Consider the following 27,586-nt stretch of genomic DNA (forward strand, 5'->3'; position numbering starts at 1 on the left):
AACTTAGAACCTGATTTGAAGACCCAACATATTGTACTCGTGGCTTAGTTTGACTGGAAAGGTTTAAAGTTCCGAGGGTTTGTGCATTGTGCCCTTGAGTTTGAGCTTCTTTATAATGGACAGATGTTATTTAGATGATTCAAATGTTCTTTACACTATATGGAAGGGGAAAAAAATTGTTCTTTTTAGAATGTTTGATTGAAATGGCTCTATTGCATTGCTCTTTTGCAACCTTGTAAAGTTCTTTATTTGCATCGACGGCTCCATGAAGAACCTTTACCATCCGAGGAACATTTGCATTGTATGAACGGTTCTTCGCACTAAGAAAAAAACGGTTCTTTTAGGAGCTTTTTTTTCTGAAGGGTTCTTCGAGGAAGCAGAATGGTTCTTCAGTTGCATGTCTGTGAAAAGTGTATGTCCCCCTTTATAAACACACAAATCCGTAGACGTCTGTTAACTCGCCGAACTAACTTGCATAGTTTAACAAAGGTCGGACAAGTTGAAACTGAACGAATTGATCGGATATCATTGTGCCCTTGAATAAGACTCCTCAGGTTACTCCAGGGGGATTCAACCAGTAATTAGTCGCTTTGGATGAAATGAGTAATTAAGAAATCTGTGCACTCTTATTCCATCACAAGGGACGCTGAATACTTAATAGCATTTTACTCAACTGGTGAGATGTCGTGCCTTTATGCTTGTTTTTACTGGTAAATCTAGATGCTCTCGTCGTTCAAATTTACATTGGTGAGTGTGAATATTTAGGTAACGTTCTGTAGTTTATTAACCTACTGTAAGGTGACAGTAACAGAAAGTTCATAGGTTCAAACCCCACGAGAGTTGAGCTATCATTGTGCCCTTGAGCAAAGATACGTCACTTAATAAGTGGCTTGGGATAAAAGCGTCAGATGAATGACTTATTAGGAAGTAATTGTTCATTCTGGAGTAAAGATCTGAACGAATAATTGAAAAGTTGTGGGATCACGTACTGTCCTTCACTGAACTTTGAAACGATTTTCGCTCAGAAAAGCAGCGGCTAAAACAACAGTAGAATTAGCGCGTGTGTGTTCGCAGCTCCTTCATCATCAGACTGTTGCAGTGAGTGGATAAAGTTGCATGATTGCAGTAGTCGACCCAGTTCAAGCTGGTTAAATGAGCTTTGAAGGGTGCCTGTAAAAATGAAATCAGCACAGCCAGTGGATATTCCCCCAGAATCACACATTGCATCACCATCAAACGCATATCGGCCTCATATTTATGCGTGCTCCGTTCTGCACGAGCATCCATCTGCAGTCTTTGTTTCAGCTGTTTTAAAGTGTTGCACCTTACAGTAGCAGCCACCATTACTGCATTTACAGCCTATAAACCCGCTGCTCTTCTAAATCTTTTATGCTTCGGATGCCCGACGCAGGAAACACAGACGCTTGTTTCTTAATCGCATCCTTGGTCATTTTCATTTAAATGCGGGCTTGTGTTTTCAGAGCTAATAACGTTCAATCTGATGCGATTATAACTGCTGATACTGCTGAAACGGCAGCTGCTTCAGAGACAGGGTGCGTTTGATTGATATTGCACAAATATGATAGACTATCACTCATATTTTTGCTCCGAGGCTTGGTCAAATATTTGAAAACAAATGCCCCAGTGTGTGCATACACTGTTGGTGTGTGTGGATGTATCAGGTTCAGCCGAGGAAGTGACTTGTGGTTGTTACAGGAATTTTCTCTGTGTGTGTGTGTGTGTGTGTGTGTATACAGAAAATCTATGTGCATTTGTCCATGTTGACTCACTTATAGGCCATGCAAGTTGTTTTATCAGCATGTTTGGTGATTATCACGTCTTGCACGCCGTCCAATTCAAAAGCTTTTCTGCACATTATGTCATACCTTTCTGTGGGAATTTTCAGGGAGGAGCTTTATAGTATTGTCCTCATATGCATAGACGAGACGTATGCACAAAGGCCGTCTGCTGTGTGTTTGTGCACTTACAGATGGATTTAGACTGATACCTGGGGAATGCATCTTCATTGTCCAAATGTCACTCGCTGGTCAATATTTGCCACAGTTCATTCACCTTGTTGTCAGTCGGGGGTTTACTGTATAGTAGTTGCTGTGTGCATGCAAGCATTAACAGGCGTGTTTGCATATGGTACACACAATCAATTAGTGGTCGAATGGTAAAAGTTTTTAATGTCCGGTGCTGACTTGCATGTCTAGAGAGCTTGACTGATGCCAGATATAGTGGAGACGTATATGAAATGCAACTGAATTTTCCTCATATTTAAAATATTTGCTACCATTCAAAACATTGGGGTCTTTTCCCCCCTTAAAGTAATACTTTTATTTAGCAAGCTTTTTAAAAAAAATTATTTATGCATTAAATTGACCTGTAAATACATGTATGTGACAAAAGTTTTCTATTTCAAATACAGTAAATGCTGTACAAAATACCAAAAAAATTCTCAGTTCCACAAAAATATGAAGCATATTTGTTTTCGACATTGATGATAATAATCATGTGGATCATGTGACACTGAAGACTGGAGTAATGATGCTGAAAATTCAGCTTTGATCACAGGAATAAATTACATTTTACAATATATTCACATAGCAAACAGTTCTTTTAAATTGAAATAATATTCCACACTATTTCAAATTTGACTGTATTTCTGATCAAATGCAGCCTTTCGAAGATATTTAGAAAAAGAAAATGTGCACCAAAAAGTTGTTCATAAAAACAATAATAACACATTTTTGAGTAAATCATTCATAAATTCATTCATACATAAATTGCTCCATTGAATGCAACATTTTACTCACTATTTTGTCTAAAATTTTAACTAAATATCAGCTAAATTAATACAATTTAGGAGGGGTGTAACAATATATCGTGTCACACAGGCCCGGTTCCAGAATCAAATCACTGAGGGTGCTTCTGAAATTACTGAGGGTGCTCTATAGTAAATGTGCTCCACCACAGCAGTGTACAGTGAGAAATGTATGATTATTTATTCACTATTCACTTATTACCCAATAACTGCAAGACTGCAAGGAGTTGTTTTCCGCAAGTTATTGTGTTTAATAACTCTTTTTAACCTCAAGCAAGTCCCATAAGTAACAGTCGTGTGCCCAGTCTATTCTCTGCTATATGTGTTGACCTAAAACGTACACTTTTCACAATGTTGAAGTAGCCTATTAAAATCATTCAGATATTGCGTGCCCTTGCGATATGCATATTGCGATATGTACATTTGCAATATTTCGATAATTTCGATATATTGCGCAGCCCTAATATTCGTCTAAAAGTAATTTTTATTCTGGTGTCACCATTGTCCTGTGCTTTAGGTTAACAACACCAGATCCAAGACTATTCATTTCCACCCCCAATGTAATACCAAATTTAGCATTTTAATCAACTGTACATTTTTTGTTAACCTTTGACCATATTTCTTGGAATATCGCAAAAATATCGCATCGTGATATGTATCGAATCGTGACATGAGGGTATCGTAACACCCCTATAATTTAGTGACAGCAAGTAAGATGCTGAATTTAAACGAACACTATTTTACACTTTTTGGACATTGTTCATAAAAAAAGAAGAATGAAGTTCTAGGTAAATCATTGATAAATTCATTAGGGATGCACACTATATCGGGCACCATATGTTCATTTTTAATGTTAATCATTAACGTATAAGAAGATTTGGCCGATATCTTAAAGCCGATAAATAATGGATTATTTCCTTCAGCTGAGACACTTTAGATGCGCACTGTTCGCCATGAGGTTTTGAATTGCTTGAAATATGATTTGAAATCACTTCAAAAATGGAAAATACAGTTAAGTGCAACATGTGCAGCGCAAGTCTGTCATATAGACTACATACATTTATAATGAGAACATAATTGTGTGCTTGGGACATGGCTTTTAATGGTGAGACTTTAGTTTTTGTAACTCAATAAGTATATACAAATTTGGATTTAGATTTATCAGCCAATATATCGGTTATCGGATTACAAATATAAAGAATTATCGGCTATCGGTCAAAATTTTCATAACGCCGCATCCCTAAAATCCATTGTTACCTACCAATGAAGCCATTTACATAACAATTTTGCCTATGATTTACACATAAATTGATTCCGTTTGTGTTTCACGAATAACGCTTGAACACATTTATGCAAACACTTAAAAAAAGATAGTGTTCTGCCACGTGAGAACATGGTTTCTCAGAAAGCATTTCAGTGAAGTCACTGTGCTCCGTTTCTCTCCGGTCTTGCATTAGTAGACGACAGCGATCCATAACCCTACAGTAACACTCCAGTGGTCTCGAATCTACCAGGACTAGACGAGACAAAAAGGACGGGCAGTGGAAGGTGAATGAGAGAGGTGAATGGAAGGATATTGCAGGCGTGATTTAAAGCCTCTCGCTGTAGATTCACGATGCGGGTGAAGTGTGAAACATTTATGAGCCGAGCGATAATCTGCATGTTTTTCATACCAACAGCAGTCCTCTCTGAGAGCCCAACACACGTGAGGTTTGAACACACACACACACACGCTCGCGTGCAACACTGCCGCAATCCTGCTCTCCACGCAGCCCGAGCTGTGCACTAGAGCAAAACATGAGCGAGAGAGGGTCAGATGTGAGGAATATAGGGGGGAAACAGAGATGGAGGAAGCTGAGCCATGAGAGATGGATATTTGAGAGGAGGAGTGTCTGGAAACGAGAGGATGGGGGTAGAGGAATGCATTATGGAGTCATTTTAACATCTTCAATTATGACTAAAGGCACCGGACGCCTTTCTCCCTCACTTTCTGTGGACTATTGACTGATCGTTTATCGATCACTCGTGTCTTTGTCTCTCTGAAGGCATCCGATCAACACACACACACACACTGCTCCGACTGCACTGCAAGTAATACTGTTCAGTTGCACGTGACACTTCTGAAGGTTATTGAGAACGAATCTTCTAATGCACGCATGCTAAACGGTCATGCAGAAATCGATAAACATTTACATTGATGATTAAGACTAAATTCTTTTGACATGATTTTTTATTCATTTTGTGATGGCTTTGTTTTATTGAAAGCACAGTGGATTGGTTACATACAGTGACTCCAAAATTACTTAAAAAGTGATAGTTCATTTACTTATTCCAAACCTGTATGACTTGCACTGTAAAAACAATTTTCCCAAATGAAATAAATTACATTATTGGAGTACAATTTACAAGAAAATACAGGAACACTTTACTTAAGGACTTTGTTTAATGCATTATTTATAATGCACTTTATAATGCATTATAATGTTTGGAGATTCATTGTTATATCTGAAGTTGGTTATTGGTCGTGTGTTTTAATGCATTATACTTTCGAAATGTTTGTTCAATGAATAGACAAGTAATATAATGTGGTTACAGTTATTTATGAGACCATAAAATGCATTATAAGGTGCATTACAAGGCATAATTAATGCATTAGAAATACCTTTATAATGCATTATACATAACGACTTTTTCCACTTCAAAAACTTTAACATTTAATTCATGTTTCTTTGCAATTGATTTCTGAGTGAAAATTGTTTGTAGACCAAATTATTTTCAGTGCATGTGAAACACAAAAGAAGATATTTAGAAAAATGTCAGTGCAATGTCTTTAAAGAAAAAAACTTTTTTGGGTGAACTGTTCCTTTAAGACACGATTGCATGTGTGAATGCCATTGCATTAGATAAACACCAGAGGATAAAGGAAATTGAAGTTAGTGCAGCACATGCCATTTGCGCTGTGATTTTATTATCTAATGCACTGACATTCAGATGTTTTTAAGTGTGGCTTAAATGTCCAAATACTTTTTAGTTTCAGCTGTAATGTGCGGAGGGAGAAACTGTTATTTCTACAGTAATGTAATGAGTGTCATGGAGTTTTTACTACAGCAACATAAATACAGATCTCAGGCGGTGCGTGTGATTAAAGGCACAAGCAAATCACGTGATAGTTGTGGCTTGATTTCAAGTGACATATTGCTTGAGAAGGAACAGAGATTTAAAAAGTCTTACTGGGCACCTGTTTGCAATCTGTCTTCCATATATAGGAGGACATTGTTGGCACACTTACAAATGCACGATAGATAGATAGATAGATAGATAGATAGATAGATAGATAGATAGATAGATAGATAGATAGATAGATAGATAGATAGATAGATAGATAGATAGATAGATAGATAGATAGATAGATAGATAGATAGATAGATAGATAGATAGATAGATAGATAGATAGATAGATAGATACATTTCTAATTTTGTAAGTCTTAAAGGTCCCATGGCATGGCATTTTTCTATTATTTTATAATGTTTCCTGAGGTGTACTTATATTGTTAGTATGATTTTTACATCATAAAATGTCATAATTTAGAAATAAAAGGCATTTTGTCTATACTGCTGTTTGCCCTGTGGCTGAATGCCCTGCTTCAAGAGGCGTGTCTGCTGTGAGACTTCAGTAAAAACGCCCACTGTTGTGATTGGCTGACATCTTTGCATTTGATATGAGCGGAGGGGGCGTGGTTTAACGAGGTCTACCATTATTTTTAGATATTTTCCTATCATATGGAAAGCGTCAGTGACGCGCATTGAGTACACAGCGCAAACACAGACACAACAGCAACAGCATTAATCGAATGTAATCCAGTTTATTGTGGGAATAGTTGGCTAGCCTAGCCGGATACGCTCACGCTTACCCCCTTCTGCTTAATCTCACGCCGCGTTTGGTGCCTCCGCTGTGGGCCAGATGCAGTACTGGGGGTCGGGGATGTTGAAGGCCGACCGGTCAGTGCAGCCCGAGCCTCGGCGTGTGTGAGGTTTATCTCTAAAGAGATGTGAGTCTGCCGATGTTCAGCACAAACTCAAGACTGTATCCACATTTTAGAACCGATAGACGCGAGGACGTACAAAACACTGACTCACAAGATAGAAAACACCGTTCTGTCGGGAGAGAGAGAAGCCGCTGCGTGTGCATGAATAATAAATAATTAGCTACACATAAGAAATCACTGATCACAGATCAGAAGGAACTGAAAAAAGACTTCTGTTTTCATTTGTACATCCAAACACTGAGAAACTGCCAGCATTCACTCGTTCACAGGCCATGATCTCTCGAGCGTTTGCATGGGCGTGCCAGATTCTCTGGGCGGAGGAAAGGGAGGGAACCGTTCCTGCTTGGACATCAAACCAGGAGACTTCAGGATTGGCTCGTCTGGCCTGTCATTTTCTCAAAGGCAGAAAAAGACAGCCAGAACTCGGGTTTACACCGATCAACATTTCTATCCACTTGGGGACAATATTCAGGCTAGGGGAACTCATATTAATGTTGAAAAACCTCATAAAATGAAAATTTCATGCCATGGGACCTTTAAGTTTTGTTTCATCTAATATTTATAGTTTGTTTTATTTCAGATTATTTCAGAAAACTAATTCATATGAATTGAGCGGCTTAGTCCAAATTTTCTGAAGAAACGTGTTGCGTAACACGAGAATGAACCTCATTGGTTCTTGCTGAAGCTCAAACGTGTTGCGTAACACGAGAATGAACCTCATTTTCCATCTAAACTGGTTATATCTCTGAAACCTAATAGTGAATGTTTTTGGAGCAGTAGGAAAACCCTATTCATCCACACAGTCGCGCAGTCGCGCAGAGCCGAAGCACAACCACAACAATGTTCTTTCGCAAAATGAGTAAATCCAGTACTTTTTTTACTCTGGTAACATGTTGCACACCTGCATAATGTCTGCAGTCGCATGCGTTTGACAATGTAATCACCTCAGACACGAAGGTCATGTCTAAAAGTTTGTGTTGCTGTAATTATCCAGTCTCACATGTATAACTGCAAGTGTTGACATGGAGTCTGCTTCCATCAACAGTTCCCCCATCCAGCTCTGGGACGCACGGTCCCGGACACCTCCTCCCGTCGGGCCCAATCACATCGACGTCCCTTGCATAGCAGTCGTATTAAACAAACTGCTTTGGGCATCAGCTTTTTGTGACATTGGCAAGTTTAGCCAGGGATGCTGTGTTTGCCTAGAGAATGAATGGACATCTGAGCTGTGCTGACACTGCTCACCTTTAAACACAAACACACACAAACAGGGTCTCTTGATATTCTTGCACACTTGTGCATTCTTGTCAACACATACTTATGCACAGGGATAATTGTAACACCTTTCAGTTTTTGCTCATTTATTCAGAAAATAAAGTCTAAAATGCTTTGAACTTTTGCTTTTAAACCTTCTTTGGCATTAACCGAGTTAATTAAATTACAGTCATAATCATTTTCTATAAAGATTATGAAAACTTTAGAATGTGAGATAACGGTTTAAAATTATGCATGATTTGATTTATTGGAAAAATAATTCCATAATTTACTAAAGGAAGGCATTTTTACCGGCTCTTTACAAATATCCATGTCTAGAGGACTGAAGTCCTGCTTTCTAATCCTGATCCCAGTCCTGCTCTTATTTTGGTCAGTCAGCTGTGATTTTTGCACCAGTTTTTCAGTCCTGGACGGTAAAAACGCTCAAGCATTCATCAAACATGCATGCGCAATCTCATAAACATGCATTACTGCTTCACTCCACAGAGTTTTGCCTTTTTAAATACGCCATGGCCTACAGAAGCCAAATGCCATAACGGAGAAAAGTGGCTTCAAAGTTGATTTTGATTGATTTGATGTCAATTTTCACACTGCATTGTCTCTGAATCTCCATATAGTTGAGCCAAACCCAACTGTCACTGGACAGATCATAGTTTAAAAGACCCATTTCCAGTCATAACTCGATTTGGACCTACTGCATAGTTACTCTCTTTTGCCTTTGCGGAGCAGTGCATCTCTAAGAGACAAAGACATACACTATATTGTCAAAAGTTTTGTGACGCCTGCCTTTACATGCACATGAACTTTAATGGCATCCCATTCTTAATCCGTAGGGTTTAATATGGAGACCCTTTGCAGCTCTAACAGCTTCAACTCTTCTGGGAAGGCTTTCCACAGGTTTAGGAATGTGTTTATGGGAATTTTTGACCATTCTTCTAGATGCGAGTTTGTGAGGTCAGGCACTGATGTTGGACGAGAAGGCCTGGCTCTCAGTCTCCGCTCTAATTCACCCCAAAGGTGTTCTATCGGGTTGAGGTCAGGACTCTGTGCAGGCCAGTCAAGTTCCTCCACACCAAACTCACTCATCCATGTCTTTATGGACTGACGCTTTGTGCACTGGAGCGCAGTCATGTTGGAACAGGAAGGGACCGTCCCTAAACTGTTAAAAAATGCATGAAATTGTCCAAAATGTCTTGGTATCTTGAAGCATTAAGAGTTCATTTCACTGGAACTAAGGGGCCAAGCTAGCTTGACGTTGTCATACAATTCTAGTCAGAATATGAGTCTAATACTGCTTCGTTGGGCTGTGATTATGGGGCGTGTTTCAACCGAACCAGGAAAGACCTCAATTGGATAGACCTACAACCAATCAGAGCAACGGAGCGACGCATAACGTTAGTTGTCAAATGTCAACAGAACTCAACTGCAATGTGTTGCCATGTCCGCGACCCCAATTATGTGATATACAGACCCAGGAATGCGAATTTTAGCTGGCAGCCCTGCCAAAATAACACATATTTTACCCCCCAAATGCCCTTTTTCCCCCGGAGCACCCCCCTGGAAAGCTATTGGGCTTGGTTTTGGCTAGTTTTGATGAACGTTAGCAATTGGGCGGGTTTTGTTGTAAAAACTTGGCAACCCTCTCTGCACGCACGCTGGAGTAAGTTAGAAGAAAAAGATGAGTGTAAACGATCTTTGTCAGTGTTGTAAAAAAAGAATTTAAGGATACACAGAGTACTTACCAACACCATCATCATTTCTGAGCGAAATAGTGAAGGTGAATGCTTATACTAACAAGTTCTCCGTTTAGGATTAGAACAAATTCAACCCAAGCGCCTTTGGTGACGTGGATGATTACGTTACTGTTGATCATCTGTCCATCATCGTCTAAAGCCCGCCCTAACAATTTCATTGGTCCGAACAGTTTCTGTTCGGGCATAATTACTTCTCTACCGATCAAGTCCAGACCGAACTGCCCGAGTTAAAATGTTGTGGGCGGGGCTAAGTTCAGCTGGCATCCAGGCTAGGGCCAAGCCCAACCCCTGAGAAACAACCCCACACCATAATCACCCCTCTACCAAACTTTACACTTGGCACAATGCAGTCAGGCAAGTACCGTTCTCCTGGCAACCGCCAAACCCAGACTCGTCCATCGGATTGCCAGATTGGTCACTCCAGAGAACACGTCTCCACTGCTCTAGAGTCCAGTGGCAGAGTTGCTTTACACCACTACATACGCTTTGCATTGCACTTGGTGATGTATGGCTTGGATGAGCTGCTCGGCCATGGAAACCCATTCCATGAAGCTCTACACACTGTTCTTGAGCTCATCTGAAGGCCACACAAAGATTGGAGGTCTGTAGCTATTAACTCTCCAGAAAGTTGGTATGCGCTCACCCCGCTCTGTGATTTTTCGTGGCCTACCACTTCGTGGCTGAGTTGCTGTTGTTCCCAATTGCTTCGACTTTGTTATAATACCACTAACAGTTGACTTAGTTGAATATTTAGTAGTGAGGAAATTTCACGAATGGACTTATTGCACAGGTGGCAGAGAGAGCACCAGGCTACTGTCCCGCAGAGTTTAGCTCCAACCCTAATCAAACACACCTGAACCAGCTAATTAAGCTCTTCAGGATTACAAGCAGGTGAGTTTAAGGTTGAGGTTGGGGCTAAACTCTGCAGGACATTGGCCCTTGAGGACCAGGGTTGAGCTTTAGAGCCAACCACAGTGTGTGTAGGTTTGACGTATTAAATCAGGAGTGTCCAATCCTGCTCCTGGAGGGCCACTGTCCTGCAGAGTTTAGCTCCAACCCTAATCAAACACACCTGAACCAGCTAATCAAGGTCTTATTAGGCATCCTAGAAACTTCCAGACAGGTGTGTTGGAGCTAAACTCTGCAGGACAGTGGCCCTCCAGGACCGACATTGGACACCCCTGTATCAAATGAACACATGCAGAGGATGGTACTTTTAACAAGATTTTATCTCAACCGAGTTCCTGAAATCTTGGTGGAAATGGAGAGAAAGAATTAAGTGTGAATTTTAAAGTGAAGTGACGTAAAGGCCAAGTATGGCAACCCATACTCTGAATTTGTCCTCTGCGTTTAATCCATCCAAGTTAGTGCTCACATATTAGGAGCAGTGAGTAGTACACACACACTACAAGCTGTGGACACACACATTTACTGCGGCGCAAGGGGAGCGAAAGATGCCTTGCTCAAGGGACCCTCAGTCGTTTCCTTGTCGAATCGCAGGAATTTGAGTTTAACTAGCAAACTTTAATGTAAATTTGAATGTAAAGTAGAATTAAAATGAATAGGAATTTTAGGAAATTCATGTGTATAATTTTGTTCATGACACTGAATGTTGTCTTGACAAAGCATTGTTTGAAAGTTTGAAGGTTTGAAGATAGATACTGCAGATTAACAGACTGACTATCATTCAAAAGTTTGAGGTTGGAAAGATTTTGAAAAAAAGTCTCTTAATTAAAAATAAACTGGCCTTGTTAATAAAACACAAGCAGAACTAATTTTTGAGTAAATTGTGCATAAAACGATTATGCAAATTCAGTGGAACAGTGTATGTGTGAATACATTTATGAAAGATGTACAGATTAATGATTTTATTAACAGAATTTTTTTATCCTTAAGTGTAAAATTACGTTTATTGCTTTATCAATGCATCGTGCACTTTTTTAATTTATGAATTTTGAGTAAAATACATTCAGTAAATCTTCTTGAAACATGAGCAGAACTAATATCCGTGTAAATTGTGCATAAATGGTTGCACTGTAAATTCAATGGGACTATTTACAGTACAGTTCGGGGTTGGTATGTTTAATATCATTCTAATATGCTGATTTGCTGCTCAAGAAACATTTCTTATTATTATTAATGTTGAAAACAGTTGTACTGATTTATATATTTGTGGAAACCGTGATACTTTTTTTTCAGGATTCTTTGATGAATAGAAAGTTCAAAAGAACAGCATTTTTGTAACATAAATGTCACATTTGATTCATTTAAGTTTTTTTTTCTTTTCGTACTGATCCGTAGCTAGTGCAGTGCAGATTTCATCATATTTAATAAACTTTTGTGCATCACAGTCGAAGCACACTTAATTTCCCAGAACCTGTTCTGAATTTCCTTTCAATTGCAATCTAGTACTCTCCTCTTATCCTGTGGTGAGATGACGTTATGATGAATCTCCATTAAGATCCAGAGGAGCTTCACCTGTAGCAACTCCAGCATCATGAGCTCGGAGACACTGGCGTCCTGCTCCATGAATATTTTATTCGCAGTCTTGAAAGGATGAGCAGATGAACAGCTCTTATGTAACGGCCTTGGAGTTGGCGCCTCCCAGGGGCCTTGCATTCGGGCTCCTGGTTGCTTAATTGACAAAGACAAGTATACTGTCATGTCCCTCAGCCGATTTACACAGCTGTCCCTCCACATCCCTCCTGATGTTCTCGAAGGGCACCTCCATGACGGGTGGAGGCTCTGGGGTCCTGGGCTGGAGCTTCATATGTTTATTTGTCTGCATGTGTACTGCATGTACAAAAGCTTGGACTAATTACAGTGTTTTCGAAAAAGAAGCCTCACCAAGGCTGCATTTATTTGATCAAAAATACAGTAAAATTTAAGCATCACGACTCCAGTCTTCAGCGTCACATGATCCTTCAGAAATCATTCTGATATGATGATTTACTGCTCAAGAAACATATAGTTTATTAGTGATCAGATAATGCCCTGACTTAACTTTGACTCGTGTATTGGAGAAGCGCTCACATGCTCTAGACTGTGACTCTTGAGAGTGATTGGCGCCAGAGCTTCGAAAGATTCGCCAGAAAGCGTTTCAGTTTTCCCTGACACAGGTGTGTGTGTGTGTGTCGATGAGTCAATCTCTTTAGTTTCATGTCTGTTCCACAGGGAACCCGAGATCAGACCTGCTGGGTAATTTCATCTCAGTGATAATTGGAACTTCCTGTGGCGATGAGATCATATCCTGCTGAGCCACATCAGAGCAATAGCATCACACCCTGGTGTCTGGCTCAACACACACACACACACACACACACACACACACACACACACACACACACACACACACACACACACACACACACACACACACACACACACGTGTGTGCTTCATCTTCATACGTGAGGACGTTCCATCATTAATGCGATGTGGAATATTGGGAAAGTCCAGTTGTTCAGTTGAGGCTCATGTGGATTGGGAAGCTGGAGGTTTGTCCTTGGCATCTTTGTTTCCAATAAACAGATAAATGAAGTGGAGCTGTAAAATGATGGCCATGGTTTAATGTTCACTAACGCTTTTCTAATTATTGACAGCCGTAATTCCATCCATCTCTGAGGAGCAGCTTTATTCTCAGCCTTAGTTAGCCGTAAATAATTTATCCTCACAATCCTGAACTTTTCTGTAAGCGCACCGCAGTATTCAAATGGGACTTTTTTGTTGTTGTTAATTAATACTTTTATTCAGTTAGGATGCATTAAATTTACCAATCAAAGAATCCTGAAAAAAATATTTCAACACTGATAATAATAAGAAATGTTTCTTCAGCGGCAAATCATCTTATTAGAATGATTTCTGAAGGATCATGTGACACTGAAGACTGGAGTAATGATGCTGAAAATCCAGCTTTGATTACAGGAATAAATTACATTTTAACATATATTCAAATAGAAAACTGTTATTTTAAATTGTAATAATATCTTACTTTTTTACTGTATTTTTGATCAAATAAATGCAGCTTTGGTGAGAGACTTCTTTTGAAAACACTGTAATTAAGCTTTTGTACATGCAGTACACATGCAGACAAATAAACATATGAAGCTCCAGCCCAGGACCCCAGAGCCTCCACCCGTCATGGAGGTGCCCTTCGAGAACATCAGGAGGGATGTGGAGGGACAGCTGTGTAAATCGGCTGAGGGACATGACAGTATACTTGTCTTTGTCAATTAAGCAACCAGGAGCCCTTTCTTTTAAAGGGGTGGTAAAACACGATTTCACTTTTCTAACTTTAGCTAGTGTGTAATGTTGCTGTTTGAGCATAAACAACATCTGCAAAGTTACAACGTTCAAAGTTTAAAGCAAAGGGAGATATTTGCTTTTATAGAAATCAATTTCTAAGGACTAAAGCAAACGGCCGGTAGGGACTACAGACATTCCTCCAGGGTTGGTGACATCAACAGCCCCAATATTTACATAAACCCCTCCTCCCAGAATATTAAATAAGGAGGCCGAGGCCATTTTTTATTGCTGTGGGGAAGCGTTGTTGTGGTATAGTTAGTAGGCTGGAGTGTTGTTGCCGCAATGCCGAAGAAACGCTGTTATTTTCATCCGGATTGCAGGTCCACTTTGTTCAGCCTTCCTAGGGACGGGGGAGTTAGGGATCAATGGTTAAAACTTATTTTTAACTCGGCCCCTCATAATTATTACCCAAATCTCGCTCTCTGTGCTGCACATTTCACGGAGGAAAGCTTCCACAATCTTCGCGAGTTCAATGCAGGATTCGCACAACGCCTTGTCCTGAAAGACGGATTTAAAAACAGAAGCTGTTTACGGGCCAAAACCTGTTAGTATGATTTATTTTTCGTCGATGTGTTTTCCTGTAATAGTTCGTATTGTTAATTGTACGTTGTAGCAAGGAAGTAAACAGATGACAACGCTGTTTGGCTCTGCAAACCAGTCTGTTAAATGCTCATTCATACTTAAAGTTATCCGACAAACATCTTTAAAATCTCAACAGCGAACTTGGCATTAGTGTAAATGATTCTTTGATTAGAGCTTTTATGTATTGTTTATCTACAGGCATGCTAAACATGGTTCTGTGTGTGATTTGGCTACTATAGTAAAGCCAGTGTTTAGTGTTCGTTCTGGGTTAATAGTTCTTGCCACAGATATTTGGCTATAATCGTTCTAAAAATACAAAAGTGCCATTCAGTAGCGATCACTATAGATCCGCAGTCTTTACTCTTGAGGACTGAACAGGTTCTGCTCGATCATCTTCACTAAAATTGTCTGGGATCGATTCTGGCTCAAATTGATATGGTTTTATTGACGCTATTGTTTATAATACTACCAAAGCACAGTCTACCGGTAAAGGTAAGCGGTGTATCGCTTCCGATAAACGTGCACTGCGGTTAGCGAATCACAACACACTGGGCCAGCTAACCAATCTGAGCCCATTGCGTATTTTTGAGGGACTGGCTTCATACAACCCAGAAACCATCAGACCGGTTTACAAGGAGGACAGAGCAGTGTAGAATAAAGGTAAAATATATGAAAAATAATGCAATTTTTTAAAAACGAAGCATGAACACAGGTTACAGTGCACCCCACAAACACAATCAAGCCTTCGAAAGAATGTGTTTTACCACCCCTTTAAATTGTAATAATATTTCACAATATTACTGTTTTTTTCTATATTTTTGGTCAAATAAATGCAGCCTTGGTGGGCATAAGAGACTTCTGAATGATACTCAATAGATTTAGACTTTTAACCAGCACCCTATTTGATAATCACTAGTTTAGTCATCTAAATTCTTAGTTTTGACATCATTTGTCTTCTGTTTTCCCTCTGGTCATTTTTTTGTTTGCTTATTTAGTTATTTATTTTGCTGAGTCAGGAGAACTGTCCTATAGTGTCCATTTCTGGGAGACAGGACAAGGGCAACAAACACACCCACACACACACTTGTTCTTTTCCTAAAGCTCCAGTGTAATATAGGCATGACCTTGGACAGGTGGACACGCTGTAGATAAGTGACACTTCAACGTATCAAAAGCTTTACACAGTTAACCAAAGCATTTCCCTAGATGAGGACATACCATCACTTTTAGCCACTACTATATAATTATTATACATATAATAATATTATATATAATTATAAATGAGTAAATTTTACTTTTGAGGATACCCAAAGGGAATGTTGTTATAGTTAACACACTTCTGACAACAATTTTGTCCCTGAACTAGCAACGTAAACCCAAACAAAAATGCACACTCACACATTTAGACATGCACGTTATATTAAGCTTTATATGTGAGTGTATGTTCATGATTCGCACTAGCAACTCTATTTAGGGTGTGTGTGTGCGGTCCAGGTAAACCCTGTGTTATGAGGACAAAATGTCCCCACACAAAGATGGCAATAGCCTAAATCCTTGTCCTTGTGGGTGTTTTGGTCCCCATTATGTTTTTTTCAAATCTGAAAAAGTTGTGTGATGGCTAGGTTTGGGGTTAATTATAGAATATACAGTTTGTACAGTATGAAATCATTATGGAAAACATGAAAACCCAATGTGTGTTTGTGTGTGTACCTGGTATTTCCAAGGTTATGGGGACAAAATATCCCCACAAGTATAGTAACACCAGTAAATTTTGACCTTATTTGGACATTTTTTTGTTCCCCACGAGGAAAACATCTCATAAATCAGACTAAATAAAGTGTTTTAAAAATCAAAAAATGCTGAAAGTTTTCTGTGATGGTAGGTTTAAGGGATAGAATATATTTTGTACAGTATACAAATCATGATGTCTATGGAAAGTCTCTGTAAAACATGGAAACCTGTGTGTGTGTGTGTGTGTGTGTGTGTGTGTGTGTGTGTGTGTGTGTGTGTGTGTGTGTGTGTGTGTGTGTGTGTGTGTGTGTGTGTGTGTGTGTGTGTGTGGTCCAGGTAAACTCTGTGTTATGGGGACATTTTGTCCCCACAAAGATGGCAATATCCTAAATCCTTGTCCTTGTGGGGACATTTTTTGGTCCCCATGATGTTTTTTTTTTTTTATCTGAAAATCAGACTAAATAAAGTGTTTTAAAAATCTAAAAATGCAGAAAGTTTTCTGTGATGGTAGGTTTAGAGGATAGAATATACCGTTTGTACAGTATAAAAATCAAGATGTCTATGGAAAGTCTCTTTAAAATATGGAAACCTGCGTGTGTGTGTGTGTGTGTGTGTGTGTGTGTGTGTGTGCGTCTGTGTGTGCGTCTGTGTGTGTGTGTCTGTGTGTGTGTTTAGCCATCTGCTCCTATACAGGATAGAGTCCAGCGTAGCCAATGCTAAATTCATCACTTTGACTTTCTGCCACACACATGTAAAGGTGAATGCAATGCATGTTTTTATGGCGAGATTATCATGCGTGTGCCCATGCCGTGACTTTGCCGTTTCTCTTACAAAGCAATTTTTGGCCACAAAAGCTCTGTTAGATTAAGGACAAAGATAGATTGAGAGGAGAGAAAGAGAGAGCGGCAGAGAGACGGCAAGTAAAAGAGGTGAGTGAATGAGACGGGAGCAGCGAAAAAGGGGGTGGGCGCTGTGGCGCAAGGACAAACGTACATGGCAACACTGCAGTCTTCTAGAGAGAATACAAAACAGGCAGAATGCTGAGACGCTCACGGTCCCGCACGCAACAGTGTATCAGCTCGTTTTCAACAAATGCACGCTTGTGCATCATGTCTTACACACAATGTGTTAGCTAATGAAACACTCACTCTCAAGAAAAAAGTGCATTTCAGGTGCTTGTTTGCATGCAGCTGTGCATGTGAAGTAAAGTTCACACATCCTTGTAATGCACCAGTGGCACGTGTGAACCGGTGCTGTCTGTCATTATAGACGTTCCACCGGCATACCTTCACACACACACACACACTGTCCCCCTATGACCTTCAGTATCCCGCAGTGTCCTGTGTTACATCAAATGACCGATCACACTCTCTCTCCATCTCTCTCAGGTGTCTCTCCTGATGATATGGGTCGTTCCCATGTGACAGGCAGCTTGATACATTTCCTCCTTTGCTGATGCATGAGTGCACTTTTACATCTGCTCGGTGTCTATATGCATCTCTAGAAATGTGTAAATCTCATTTATGCTTTTAAATTTCAGATTGTGCAACTCGTTGTTCAGTCAGAGCGGTAAATTAAGCAAATATGGGACACCTCACAGTGATTTTAGTTGATTTTTATAAGGTGTTTTTAGGCATGGCGTGAAGTGGTAAAGCATGGTAAAACACATCACAAAGTTGCTTTGTTGAAACGGTACAATAGGAATATGATAAGTCATTGATGTTCAAAGTTTTATTATTAATAATAGTAAATGGGTTAAACATGTTAAAGTATATTAATTTAATAATAATTGCTGATGGAAATTCAGCTTTGCATGAGAATAAATTGCATTTTAAAGTATACTCAAATAGAAATCTGTCATTTTAAATAGTAAAAATATTTCACAATATACTGTTTTTTTTCTGTATTTTTGAACAGTAGTCCAAAAAAAAAAAAAAAAAACATGGTAACATTTGTCTTGTGCTGTCCTTTACAGGCCAAAATGTTTTTTTGTGAGTCTCAATGGTTGATATAATATAATATATTCAATGGAAGCTTGTTTCCGCCACTGAAAAAATAATAAAAAAGTTACACTCCAACTTTTTTTCTCGCAAATGCGAGATGTAATGACTTATTTTGAAAAGATAAAAATAATAATTTCCACAGAATTGGACTTTATAACTCGCAATTGTGCGTTTATATCTCACAATTCTGACTTGACATGTTTTGTAATTGGGAGTTTATATCTCAGTTTTGAGAAAAAAGATCTAAACTAACTCACAATTGTGGAAAAAAGGCAGAATTATGAGATAAAAAGTTGCAATCTTAAAAAAAAAAAAAATTAATAGAAAGAGGTTTTTAACCAGCAGTCTATTTTTTTAAATCACAACAGCAACATGATAAAAGACATTAATAAATAGTAAGTTATTATTAATAATTATAATTAGATTAAAAAATCTAAATATATTTACAAAATCTCATTACTAATATTAATGTTACATATTAAAAAAGAATACAAAATAATTCATATAAAAAATTGCCCAACTTTTCTTTATTGTGTAAATATTTTTTTACAGTTGTTTATGGTTGACATGTAAGATATGTAGCACATTTTGCATTCATTTAGATGTTTACAGTTTTCAACGCGGCTCATCCAATCAGAATTTAGAGTCTGCGTTTTGTCATTTAACTCTTCCGATTGTCATGTGATCGTCTTTCATCTTCTGTCAATCCTCTCTCTTGTCTTCATTGCATCCATTAAAACACGCGGATGTTTTCAGGTTGCAGTCGATGTAGAGAACTCACCGCCTGTGGCATGTGACATCACACTGCAGGCTTTTAATACTCTGACCTGAACGGGAACGGGCTCTTTAACATGCTTGAGAAGGTCGTACTTTAGCTCGCAGGAATGATCTGGTCTAGATGTCTTGAGGGAGTGTGTTTGGAGGTTCTGACGTCAGAATGGAGATGTGTGCTGCTTATACTGCACACTAAATACTGTATACTGTATGAGATGATATTCGGTGCTAAAGGTTTCAAACTGTAGTATGTATGTGCACATTTCATTTTTCATATTTTGATGGGATAGTTCACCCAAAAATGAATATACACCCATGTAGATCCAAAAGTGTATGACTTACTTTCTTCTGTGGAGCATAAAAGAAGATATTAAGAGTGTTTTGTGATCCATACAATGAAAGTCAATGTTGTTTGGTTCTCGGCATTCTTCAAAACATCATTTACACAGGAGAAAGAAAGTCATATAGGGTTTGAAGTTTTATTTTATTGTGAACTATCCCTTTAAAGGTGCACTATGTAACTTTTCCGTCCACTAGAGGTCGCCTATTCAAAACAAAGGCGTAGTTTGATGACGCCACGTTTGAGCGCAGAATAGGGATGGCTCGATACCACAATTTTGGCTTTGGTACGGTACCACAATCTAATACCAAAGTACCAATATTAAATCGATACCATACAGGGTCTGAATTTTGGCGCGGGTATTGCGCATAATTTTACTCACTCTCGCAAGTTTGGGGTTTTGTGAAGCGGGAAATTACCGCAAATGCTTATTATTAAATTAATCAACAAAGACTAATCACATCAAATCAGGCATTTGTTAACTGTTTTGCAAGAAGTAATTTCACCAATACTGCGCATCTCCCTTCTCTAGCTCTCAAAATTAGCAAATTGCTTCTGGCTTTAAAAGACATCATACCTACACTAAAGCAATCTGCTTCGCTCAGATTCAACACTTTCGCTGTCGTTTCGGGAGCTGACGGAAATCACTTGCCCACGTCTTTTTAAACCTTGCCAATTTGAACATGCAAGCGTTTTTTATAGAATTTCATAACACATGGTATGGGAGCTCTTTGAGAGAGTTTTCTTTGTGCTCACACCAACAACAAACACACAAGCCTAAAGAGCTCGCGCATTCCAAATTAAGTTGTTTTTCCTTAGTCAAATACACACAAAATGATGTCAAAAATGTCCATCTTTAGTGAGTAGTCACATAAACACAGTTGGTTATGTCTTTCGCGAATGTAAATAGTGCAATAGTATGCGTGCAAATATTATGAAATCTAAACATCACTGGTTGAAACGAACGCTGGAGATTTCATGATATTTAAATATTACGATCTTATGCGCGTTGACGAGTGTTAAACGAAAATAAATGTCTAACTTAATTAGATCGTTTGAATTATGCACTCACCTGTCGATCTCTTAATGTCTTCTACAAGTCAGGAATGGCAAGTGACAGATGCTTGGCAAGGTTTGATGGTTCTTCAGCTGTTTTATAAGAAAAGTAATTCCAAATTTCACGTCTAATCCTCTCTTTATTAATTCGTTTTGGGCGTGTTGAGTTATAATCAACTGCTGTATTCATTTTGTTCCTCTATGGCGGCACATTTGCCGGTTTCACGTCAGTTTGGGTAGCGCGCTGCCATCTAGCGGTGAACTTCGGAACAGCAGCATATACCAAAATGAGCAAAATCATGATAGTGTACCGTTTGAAATAAAATATATATACCGGTATTTTCCCAGTACCGGTATACCACGCATCCCTAGCGCAGAATCTTGGGACATGTGGTCTTCGCCTCACAGCCGGTGGAAAAGAATCGGGATAGGACTCAGGCAGAAATAATGTTTATGAATACGATTATTAACGTTACTGTAGTGTGAAGCAGAAGCAGGACCGAGTGTTGTGGAGCTGAGCAAGGCCACTAGAGCGATTGTTAATAAGATGAACGCAACACACGCCTCGCGAGCAGCAGGACTTTTATTATGCCACAGTCGCCGGCGCCATTTACGCTTTTCCGGTCATGAGTATGAGGTAACGCAGCTCTGTTTATCATATTAGACACATCTGAGTGTGTTGAAATGTTGTTATGACGTTACTCTGTGTGTTCTCTCGGCGGCTGCTATGACACTTGTTCACACTGCAGTGAGAGTAAAGCGTTTCTGCAGAATAAAACAGTAAACCGAGGGGAACGCAGATATGACGCCATCGACAGGCGACGCCCTCACACGTCCCGGTTCATTGGTTAAAATAGCAATTTCTCACGATTTACAAATAGTTGGAAACATTTGGGATATTGTAAGTACTCAACTGAACAAAATATATAACATTGGCCCAGTGGTTTTACTGAAAAAATGTTACGTAGTGCACCTTTAATTTGTCAGTCTGATGAAATAATGAGTCAAGAGATGTTAAGTCATGGTGGAAGTATTAACTCGAGTACACTGGTAAGAGAACAGGATGCTTTGCATTGTGGGATGCAGTACAAAACCGTTTCTGTTTTTCCCTTAAAGCAAGGTTAGAAATGATGTTTTCTATTTCAAATGACAACCGTTTTCAACATCAGGAATGTTTCTTGAGAAGCAAATCATCATATTAGAATGATTTCTGAAGGATCATGTGACACTGAAGACTGGAGTAAGGAAGCTGAAAATTCAGATTTGATTGTTTTTGATCTTATAAATGCAGCCTTGGTGAGCAGAAGAGACTTAATTTTACTGACAATAGTCATGTCCTTTTTTTGTCTTATTTTGGAGCTTGACACTTGATTAATTTATTCATTCATTCATTCATTCATTCATTTGGTGAGTGTTGACATCCTGCTAAACACCTCCTGTGTTGCACAGCAGAATTAACACGTTATGAATGCTAGAGTGAGTCGACGGTGACAGAATTTTCATTTTCAGCTGAACTATCCCTTTAACATCCGTTTGCCGCTTTATGGTGGAGGAGATTAACAGAGCAGGCCAGAGAAAGAGAGAAAGAAGGAAAGATTAGGGGGGAAAGCAGACAGTGACTTTCACACATGCTGTGAGCGATTGCGTTTATTTTAACGTCTCACACTGTACCGTGGTGCACGACGCGTGTGTGTGTGTGAAAGTGTGTGCACACGAGTGTTAACGTGACTCTAATGACGTGTGTTTACCGCAGCACAGCTTCATCACTGTCTCCATGACAACCACTGTGCTTGCTTCCCCTTGCTGCACCAAAGACAGAAAGATAGTGAGCAGAGCTCCAGTGCAGCAGAGAGAAATACTCACACGCTTACACAAAATACCATGCTCTTCGGGACGTGGCAATACCAGTTTTTAAACATGAGTCATGTAATATCACTTTTTAGGACATGGTACTATGTTTTGGACATCATAGTATGGTAATACTATGTTTTTTGAATATGATGGCATGGTAATGCCACATTTTTGGACAAGGTACTAGGGTAAAACTATGTTTTAGACAGCATAGTATAGTAATACTGTTTTTATAATATGATACTATGGTAAAACGACATTTTTGGACATGGTACTATGGTAAAACTATGTTTTTGGACAGAATGGTATAGTAATGCTGTGTTTTTTGAATATGGTACCATGGTAATACCACATTTTTGGACATGATATGGTAAAACTATGTTTTTGGACAATATGGTATAGTAATAGTGTGTTTTTGGACAGTATGGTATAGTAATGCTGTGTTTTTGGACAGTATGGTATAGTAATGCTGTGTTTTTGGACAGAATGGTATAGTAATGCTGTGTTTTTGGACAGAATGGTATAGTAATGCTGTGTTTTTTGAATACGGTGCCATGGTAATACCACATTTTTGGACATGATACTATGGTAAAACTGTTTTTGGACAGTATGGTATAGTAATGCTGTGTTTTTGGACAGTTTGGTATAGTAATGCTGTGTTTTTTGAATACGGTGCCATGGTAATACCACATTTTTGGACATGATACTATGGTAAAACTGTTTTTGGACAGTATGGTATAGTAATGCTGTGTTTTTGGACAGAATGGTATAGTAATGCTGTGTTTTTTGAATACGGTGCCATGGTAATACCACATGTTTGGACATGATATGGTAAAACTATGTTTTTGGACAATATGGTATAGTAATGCTGTGTTTTTGGACAATATGGTATAGTAATGCTGTGTTTTTTGAATATGGTGGCATGGTAATACCACATTTTTGGACATGATATGGTAAAACTATGTTTTGGACATGGTACTATGGTAAAACTATGTTTTGGACATCCTATGGTTAAACTGTGTTTTTTGAATATGGTGACATGGTAATACCACATTTTTTGGACATGATAATATGTTAAAACTATGTTTTTAATTTGGACAATATAGTATAGTAATGCTGTGTTTTTGGACAATATGGCATAGTAATACTGTGTTTTTGGACAATATGGTATAGTAATACTGTTTTTTTTAAATATATATATATTATATATATATAATATATATATATATATATATATATATATAATATATATATATTATATATATATAATATATATATATATATATATATATATATATATATATATATATATATATATATATATATATATATATATATATATATATATATATATATATATATATATATATATATATATATATATATATATATATGGTGCCATGGTAATTTTTGGACTGGTACTATGTTTTCTATTATAGTATGGTAGCACTGTGAATTTGGTACCATGCTAATACTATGTTTTTACTTACAATTGTGATTGTAATACCATGCTTACTTTTGTGGTACTATATAATTATATAGTTTCATGAATGATGAATTAATTAGGCTTAAAGGGGACATATTATGCCTATATTTACAAGATGTCATGTACATCTCTGGTGTCCGCAGAATGTGTCTGTGAAGTATCAGCTTAAATTAAAATACCTCCCAGATCATCCGTTGTGTGTGTCTCTTTAAATGCAAATGAGCTGCTGCTCCCCGCCCCCTTGCAGCGGCTCCTTTACACGAGCTTCGAATACAAAGTCAACAACAAATATCTCACAGCCAAAATGTCAGAAATAACCGGTAATGGAGTGCATTTATGTTTGAACTGGAGTCGGACAGAAATGGAGAGACTCAGAAAGAGGTTGCAACTTTCAGACTGCACCCGGACGTTTCTGAATGGTTAGTGGATATATTTATCTGACGTTAGTTGTTGTGGATTTACGTGAATTCAACTCATTGACTAGCATGTAATTTACCGTCATGTTAATCTATAAATTGTTGTATATGTAACAGGTATTAATTATAACTTGTGTTTTAATTTAGATTCACACAAAATCCTAGTTTTTCTATTACATATGTACGTGAGAAAAGAAAAGAAAATGTATTTTATTGTGTCTTTAGTAAGTTTTGCGTTCGTCGCAGTTGTGACGTCATTGGCGCGTCGCGCCGCTCGCACGCGCTCTCTCAGTCCGCGGGAGGTCTGAGCAGAGCGAGGTATGCATTGTGTGCACTCCTGTTCAAACGAGTGTTAGAAGTGAACATAATCACTAATTAGTTTATTTGTTTCGATAAAAATGTCAATGAGTATGCACTAGTATGTAATCTATCCTCTTAAAGATGTTTTTCCTGCATAAGTGAGAGTTTAACCGAGTGAATGCAGTGTCACGTTGTATTGTATGTTAGTGTGAAAGTTGGCCTGTGAAGCGTGTCTGCTGATATCTTTTCTATGTTCAAATGTTTGACAGGAGAGGGCTGATTAACTTTGCACAACACTGAATGCAACATATTTACTGCATATTTTCAACTCATGCAGGTATGGTTATGAATTGTTTTTGTGATTTCTTCGTTATGTGTTCAACCATATTGGTTATATAAAATGCTGGAATGTGGGTGATTTAAAGATGTATATTATATGAGTTTGGTTAGTGTGTATATATATATATTGTATTATTTCACTGACTGTTGATACATCTGATGTGATATTTTCTTTATATTTTCTCTGACTGTAAATGAGATTGTGTATCGTGAACTCGCCTCAGTCCGCGGGAGGTCTGAGCAGAGCGAGGAGAGGGCTGATTAACTTTGCACAACACTGAATGCAACATATTTACTGCATATTTTCAACTCATGCAGATAAAGCAACCTTTGGACCAGCAATTCGACTCCAGTCTTTATTCTTAACACAACACAACGCAGAGGGGTAGCCGAGCTGTAGTGACAGAGACACACGCGAGGCGCAAACCGGCTACATTGGTGCCGTGACCCGGATCCCCAGAAGGATCGACGTCAGATTGACCGCCGGATGTTGCTGAGTACCGCATAGTTCTATGGACTGGGTCGAATTCTTCTTTTCCTGTTTAATCTGCTGGAGAGAGAGGTACAAAGACTGAGTATTATAATACACCAGAAGAAAAAAAAAAACTGTATAATCTCATCTAGGGGAGATTTACAAAGACTGAATTTCTTGCTTAAAAAAAAAAAAAAAAAAAAAAAAAAACTGTCATATTGTTGTAATTCTTTTTTTTGTAACGATGTCATATACCTATCTTGTTGAAGATACGCAGGATGAAGTATACATTGGTGGGGGGAGAGGGCAGTTATTTAGGGATATGGCTCACACTCCTGGAGTCACAGGTATTGCTGACCCTCCAGTGTTCTGCTCCACACGTATAAAAACTGATAGACAGGATCCCAAGTCAGACACAACTTCCGCTGACTTAAGCAACCTAATTACGCAGTTAGCTCATGAAATAGGACAGTCCATTTCAGAGCAGCTTAAGAAGGGAAGTGAAAATGAGAGAATGACTAGCAGCCAAAATATAGGTTTAGAACCACTTTCTGCTGACCCTCATTCACTAACCATGACTGGTGTAAAATTGGTGATGCAATCTGATGTGAAAGAGCCACCAAGCTTTCGTGGAGATAGCACAGATAAACTTTCTATCCACGAGTGGGAAGAACAGATTGAACTCTATTTAAGAAAGAGAGGTGTGCCCACAGGAGAAAAGGCTCAGGAAATTATGTCAAGACTTGGAGGAAGAGCGAGAGACATAATCAAAATCACATTACGTAGTAACCCATCTCTAAAACCTGGTGAAGACCCAAGAGTAATTATTGATATACTAAAGCAACACTTTAGTGAACTGACGTATTCTTCTATGCCACTCGCCGACTTCTACAATACCCTACCTACAGTGGGAGAGAACGCGATGGATTACTGGATTCGCTTAAATAAAGCTGTTGACGTGGCAGAGGAGTGCTTGAAGAGGCAGGGACGCAACCTTGAAGATCCAAGTAAAGAGGTAACCATGATGTTCGTTAAGCACTGCCCAGACCCAGCTCTTTCTGCAGTGCTGAAGTTCAAAACTGCTGACAAGTGGAGAGCTAGTGAAATTCAGGAACGCCTTGATGATCACCAGACACAACTGAAGATTCAGCAGCAGCGAGCCAGATCAAAACGTTCAGGGGCTGAGAGATATGCTTCTGCAAATGCGCAGGCTACTGCAATTGATGAGTCAACTTTGGTGGGTGCTTCAATGAGATCACAAAGCCAAATTAATGTTGTGAGTGATGTTGGCACATCGTCTGATAATATCAGCCTTCAGAGTCTCATAGCTCAACTTGATCGTGTGTTAAAGCAGAACCATCAAGCAGCAGTCCAGGCACCGTACATGTCAAGCGGATTCCAGTCTTTCCGAAAGTCATGCAAAGTTTGCAAAGCGACTGACCACTCTACTACCATGCACTGCAGGCGAGATGGGTTGTGTTTGTATTGCTTCAAAGCAGGACATTGGAAGAGAGAGTGTCGTAAGGCAGGATCTGGAGCCAGTGGTCCTGGGATGCATTCAAGCCAGGAACAACCACCGTTAAACTAACAAGCCTGCATATGGAGAGGGGATGTGTGGGTGGACAAAATCAAACCCTCGAACAAAAAGATTATGATGATGACTGGGAGCAATGGTATGAGCACACATCCCAATCAGAAGGTGTTCAAGTAGTTCTGCAGAATTCACAAAGAATTGAACTATTTAGTGAATTGTTCTATGCTCCAGTGATCGTGAATAAGACATTCAGAGTCAAGGGAATGCTAGACTCCGGCTCAATGGCTTGTACAGTAAACGAAACAACGGCATCTAGGATGCTAGAAGAAAATGTAATTACTACTGACAAGCAGTTAAATGAGAAAATCATCCTGATCGGTTGTGGGGGTCATCAAACTCACCCTAAATGTGTGTATGAAGTGGAGATAGAAGTGTATGGTGTACAGTGTATCGTTCCCATTCTTGTGGTCCCAGGGCAGAAAGATGACCTCATTCTC

General features: G+C 38.9%; 1 protein-coding gene across 6 annotated transcripts in view; it reads left to right on the top strand.

The window, feature by feature from the left end:
• Positions 1-27,586, top strand: part of kcnc3b (potassium voltage-gated channel, Shaw-related subfamily, member 3b) — a 94,605-nt gene that overhangs the window by 21,139 nt on the left and 45,880 nt on the right. The window lies entirely within an intron of this gene.

The sequence above is a fragment of the Gobio gobio genome, assembly GCF_949357685.1.
Source record: "Gobio gobio genome assembly, chromosome: 23".
Lineage (NCBI taxonomy): Eukaryota > Metazoa > Chordata > Actinopteri > Cypriniformes > Gobionidae > Gobio > Gobio gobio.